General features: G+C 31.3%; 2 pseudogenes; both read left to right on the forward strand.

The window, feature by feature from the left end:
* The first annotated feature begins 202 nt into the window (after positions 1–202).
* LOC149190522 (pathogenesis-related protein PR-1 pseudogene) lies at positions 203–664 on the forward strand (annotated as a pseudogene).
* Positions 665–4,312: 3,648 nt separating this feature from the next.
* Positions 4,313–5,064, forward strand: LOC149190523 (pathogenesis-related protein PR-1 pseudogene; annotated as a pseudogene).
* Positions 5,065–6,679: the final 1,615 nt, after the last annotated feature.

A 6,679-nucleotide genomic window follows, 5' to 3' on the forward strand; every position in this document is an offset into this window, starting at 1 on the left:
AGATATAACCCAGGATAGCTTTGATTACTTATATGCGAAGAAGCAGAAGCAAGTTAGTATTATTATTCAGATCATCTAAAAGAAGAAGAAGTAGAAACTAGCATTATTGCAACGCCGGCGATTCGCAATACTCATGGGGATAACAACCACGTTGTTGAAGAGACACTGCAACATGTGTTGCATTTTCGTTCTCATTATGATCATGGGAATGGGAATGTCGTCAGTGACTGCTACAGACATGAATGCTACTGCCGCGTTTATTGATGGCTTTTTGGTCCCACACAATCAAGCAAGAAATGCAGTGGGAGTTGGTACTCTTCAATGGGATCGCAAACTTGCAAATTATGCACGCAATTATGCAAGACAGAGAAGGGGCGACTGCCTCCTACAACATTCCGACAGCTCCTTCGGGGAGAACATATTCTGGGGAAGCGGCCATGGTTGGACCCCTTCGCAGGCAGTGGCTGCGTGGATAGATGAGAAGAAGTGGTTTGACTATGCCAAGAATATTTGCACTGGACCTGATTGCACTCACTACACTCAGGTTGTATGGAGGACCACGGCCAAAGTTGGATGGGCCAAGATTATATGCAACTCAGGTGATACTTTCATAACGTGCAATTATTATCCACCAGGGAACTACGTAGCAGCCAGGCCATACTGAAATGAAATGAAATTAAAGGAATCCTGTAAATATATAAGATATGAACACCAAACCTTCAACGCTACTATCGCGATTTCTCTCAATATTCATTCATTCTCTGTTCATGTACGTACAAGTACAGTGAAACATTTCATATTATCTCAATATAAATATTCTTTGATAAGTAAATTTCACAGTATTTGCACGTATTTATTTCTTATTCTTTAAAAGACCTGGCTTTTGACACCGTTGCCATTAATACAATTTCTGATATTTCAATTCATACCGGCTTAAAATTGGAATTGGGTATTTATTCTAATACAATTTTTCTCATATTTCAATTCATATCGGCTTAAAATTGGAATTGGGTATTTATTCTAATGCAATTTTTCCGATAGCTTAAAATTGGAATTGAATATTTATTCATATTTTTATTATAATTAATATAATTTATTTATTTTATTTAAAAGTTTATTTGATATGTAATTTTGAAAATGTAAAATAAATATATGTTTTTTAGTTTAATTTTTTTAAGTTTATTTGATATCTTATTTCCAAAATATAAAATACATATGAATACACTTTTTTTAATTATTTAATTCATGACCATAAGTTAAGATAGTTAGGTTACTTCACTTAGAGATTATAATTATAATTTCTATAAAATTATTGTTTTAGAAGTTAGGTTACTTCACTTAGAGATTATAGTTATAATCTCTATGAAATTATTGTTTTAGCTTTAACATAAATTTAAACACAAAATAGCATAATATTTAAAAGCAATTTTAAAAATTATGGCAAAAGAATGGGTTTAAAAAAAAAAACCTAAAAGATTGAAAATTTTAGAAAAATGACAGAATTTGAAAATCGTTTTTCAAACAACTTTGAAAACTCAAAAAAATAAAAATAAAAATGAAACGCTTAAAAATATCTTATTTGAAATCATCATAATCATTAAATTTAACCTATCATAATAAGTTTCATATATATTTTTATTATGATTTCATAATTATTTAAATTACTCTATTTTAAATAAATAAATATGTTTTGAAGTGTTTAAATATAAATAAATAAAGTAAAATAAAATCATTTTTCCATTTAATAAAGAGAATAAGACTTTTATTAATATTTTTATATATTTGAGATAATATCACTTTAAATAAAGATTCACTGATAGATCTATGACTTGGTTATGAAGTATTATTTAAATTATGATCTTCAAGATTCAAATCTTTTATTGGTCAAGCCGAAAAAATAAAAATAAAATCAAGAACCATAACCTATGTTAACATAATATGAATTATATATGGCTATTTTCATCAATAATATTTTTATAAGTTGATTGAATTTTATTTAAAAAAAAAAAGAGGAGAAAACTATATTTTTAACATAATTTTGTTCACATACTATGAATTATAGAGTTAATTTTTTGAAATTAACTCAATTATATTAAAATAAAATAACACAACTAGATCTTTTTGTTGAAATTTTATTTGAAATAGAATAGATACACAAACAAATAGTAAAATTAATTGATATGATGATTGTCTTCTTGATGAACATTACTTATATCAAGAGTTCAAATTGTTTCATCATTTATTGAATGATATTTATTTCTTGTCTAAAAATACTTCAATATAATTAAGACTCTTCATGTTACTTCAATACTCTATTTAATGAGGTTTATCCACTAAATTCTTCTATTATAATTATATATTTGAATTTCAATTAATTCTCACTAAACATAACATATGTCAACACACTATTAATTATAAAATTAGTTAATTTATATGAATAGTTTTTTTACTATTTTCATTTTAAAGTTTACTAAATTTTATATACATAATCAAGCAATTTTTTATTTTTTATTTTTATCAAAATTTGTTTTGGATAGAATAAAAATACACATGAGCAACAAAATTAATTAATATGATTATTGTGTTCCCATGAATATTACTCATGTCAAGAATTTAAATTGCATTGATTTTTGTTTACTATAGGAAAAATTAATGTGTCAAATATTAAGACTCTTCATATTTTCTTGAATGACCCATGTATTCATTGTGTTTTGCAAACACACTTTTCCCTTTCAACAAGAAATGGGAGCGAGACGAGCCATATATAAATGGAACATATATAATTAATTTACTTTTTGATTTCAAAAGTAGTCGTTATACCTAATCTTGATAGCTAAGGTATTCAATGTAAAACTTGACTAAGAACAACTCTAACCGCGAATTAAGGGTTAAAAACCACCAATTAACCCCAATTTTGAGAAATCACATAAAACCAATTGATGTATGATGATATATTCACCACTAGTCAGCTGTTGGTTGCAAAATGGTCCTCCTACAAAGAGAGTAAGAACCCATTGTTAAATGGATGTCATGTCATGCAGGCATGAAGGTTGGTTGCAAAATAGTCCTCCTACAAAGAGAGTAAGCACCCATTGTTCAGTAGATGTCATGTCATGCAGCCACAAAGCATGAAGGATTGAAACTTCAACATTCAAAAAGAAAAATAAACTGTGGTGGAAAATACAACAATCCTCTTTACTAATCTTCCAACCATGGATGTCAATCACTCATGACTCTATACTTAGCATCCACCTATTCAATCATGCATGAGTCTTGAATTAGTATCTACCTTGTTATTTGATAACCAATGCCATCATTGTAGCCTAATGGAAGTCGACCACTAAGCTGTAAGAATTATTGATATAGGGAAATATCTCATTTTCATAGTGATTTTGATTTATGCTCAATTTACTCCTTAATTGGAAGCCATAACGTGTTATGGCACCAATATAAGCATACTTGGAAAATTAGCACTAAAAAAAACTTTGGTGGCTATAATTTCATACTTAAACTAGAATATAAAATTAAGTGCATGCATACCCATACGAAGCATTGAAAATATATTATTTTACACTTCACATATTTATCTACATTCTTTGGGAATCATATTTATTGAAAAAGATATTCAAAAAAATGTTACCTTACTCATGGAATGAAACACATAAAACACATACGGGAAACGGGGTCCTAAATAACGAAAATAATATTGACTTACTAATTGGTAATAATCAGGTTGCGCAAAATATATATATATATATATTCATGAATGACCTCCCCTATGCCGGTGTGTTACAAGATAATAATGTGAATAACGTGTTGTGCTCGTCTGATAGAAAATATTTTTGTGAATCACACGTTAAGCTTCGCCTGTTTTCACTTGATTGAAGCTTCACTTAATAATTAAAATGCACATCGGGAATTTTGGCGTGCGTGGAAGTTATTTAATTTCGTATCGGTGTTGAATATTCCGGCGGAGAATGATAACGTGCGCGGGCAGGTATTCATATTTCAACTTTTGTCTGCGCATATCGATCGTCAATATCAACAGAGCGAGCACCTAGCAATCTGCAGAGAGGTATCTTGAAATTCAAATACATAGAGTATGACACAAACAAACATGTGAAATTAAGAAGTTATGTGGACGCTCTGATAATCGTCAAGCGTTACCTTACGATCAAAGGAATAGAAATTGCAGCTTCGTCCTCCTTCCGGTTAGAGTAAAAGCTAATGCTGATGAATAACATGTGTGGCTGTGGCTATATATACCGATACAGCTTGAGCTAGTTATACACAGTGGTTGGAGAGAGAAAAAGACCATCTTCCAGATATAGCTTGCTAGTTATACACATATTTGCGAAGAAGCAGAAGGAAGTTAGTATTTTTATTCGGATACTAGTACTAAATTCAGCAGCCCGGGCGATTCACAATACTCATGGGGATAACCACGTTGTTGAAGAGCCACTGCAACATTTCCATTTCCATTTTCGTTCTCATTATGATGACGGCAATGTCATCGGTGAATGCTGCAGACATGAACGGTACTGCCGCGTTTATCGATGGCTTTTTGGTTCCACACAATCAAGCAAGAAATGCGGTGGGAGTTGGTCCTCTTCAATGGGATCGCAAACTTGCAAATTATGCGCGCAATTATGCAAGACAGAGAAGGGGCGACTGCCTCCTACAACATTCGGACAGCCCCTTCGGAGAGAACATATTCTGGGGAAGCGGCCATGGTTGGACCCCTTCGCAGGCAGTGGCTGCGTGGATAGATGAGAAGAAATGGTTTGACTATGCCAAGAATATTTGCACCGGACCTGATTGCACTCACTACACTCAGGTTGTATGGAGAACCACCGCCAATGTTGGTTGCGCCAAGATTATATGCGATTCAGGCGATACTTTCATAACCTGCAATTATGATCCACCAGGGAACTACATCGCAAGCAGGCCTTACTGAAATTTACACGCGAACGTATATTTAAATACGAACATTCTTCCTCATATTACACTCATTCTTTCAATATGAATATTTTTTGCACTTGTAATAAGTACAACGATTTCTTACATGGCTTTCTTTTTTGTAAAACACAGTTACAATCAATATAGTTTCTCTGAGATACGGTGGCAATTAATATAATTTATGTGAAGATCATACCTCGATGCTAATAGAGTGGGTTTAAACAACCCAGTGTCCAATATTTTTTATGTTATATTCTCTAAAGTATATGGGTTTCGGTTACAAACATACCTCTCAATCAATAGTAGGCTCATAATTATGCTTTTATGCTTTTTTTTTTTTTTTTATTAAAAATTTCTTTTATAATTATGTACTTGAATTAATATTGATTTGAATAATTTGTTTAAATATAGCTAATGTGAACGAACTCTGAATTATATATTATTAATTTGTATTAATACTTTTATTATTATTTTCATTTTAAAATTTACAAAATTATATTTTTAAAAATAACCAAAAAAAAAAAAAAATTCTTAAACTAATGAACCCACTATTAAATTCTCTCTGTACACTTTGTGTTATGCAAACTCGTTTTCCCCTTTTAGCATTAAGCAATCTACCATTAATGGAAGGTAATGACAAGTCGAGGATTCATATATTTAATGTACTTTTCTATTTCAAATGTAGTTGTTATGCCTAATAATGATAGCTAGGATATTCAATGTAAAATTTGGCCAAGACAATTCTCACCGTGAATTCAAGGTCAAAAGCCACACATCAACCCCACAAAGTAAAAAAATTCTCAACCCAAATTTTGAGAAATCTAATGAAAACAATTGTTGTATGTTGATATATTCACTATTAGTAAAGACCTAATGCACAAGTTTGTTGGAGCAGGGTTGGTTGCAAAATATTCTCCGAATCAAATTAAACATATGTAGTTCCAAAGAAAAAACCACTTAGTAAGTCTAGATCAAAAAATTATTGGCTACTATAGCCTCCCTGCGAAGAAGGTAGGAACCTATTTTTAAATGGATATTATGCAGGTATGACGCAAAAGGGTTTAAGGGTAAGACTTCAACATTTGGAAACACAAATAAAATGTGGTGGAAAATATAACAATCCTCTCAACTAATCTTCCAACTGTACATATCAATCATGTATGAGTCTCGACCAGGTATCCACCTAGTGATTACCTTACCAATCCCATCAGTGTCGCCCAATGGAAAGCATATCATTGACCACTGAGCTTGAAGAATGGTTAATATAGGGAACTATTGCATTTTCCCAGTGATTTTGATTTTTGCTCAACTCGCTCTTTAAGTGGAGCTCATAATGTGTTAATGGCATCATTGTTACTGCACTAATGGGCATACTTGAAGAATTAGCACTCAAAATAACTTCGATTTCTACAATTTCATACTTGAAATAGAGTATAATTAAGTGCATGCATACAAACACAAGGCATAGAATATGTATGACTTTGCACTTCCCATATTTTTCTAGATTTTTCAAATCTAGGGAGGTTTTTTAAATAACATCCTTTGAATTTGTGTATTGATATAACTATGCGGATTTGAATTTTTGCATCTCTAAATCTTTAGTGTTCATTTGCACCATACGAGGGCTTAGTGAAAATGAGACTACATTAAACAAATCAATTGTAGATGCATAATAGAAATTAAAGTAAACGCTCCAGGGAAGATAAATTCAGTAGTTGGT

This window comes from Pinus tabuliformis, chromosome 3_1, assembly GCF_031772625.1.
Source record: "Pinus tabuliformis cultivar Carrire ecotype Pingquan chromosome 3_1, CPIR1, whole genome shotgun sequence".
Lineage (NCBI taxonomy): Eukaryota > Viridiplantae > Streptophyta > Pinopsida > Pinales > Pinaceae > Pinus > Pinus tabuliformis.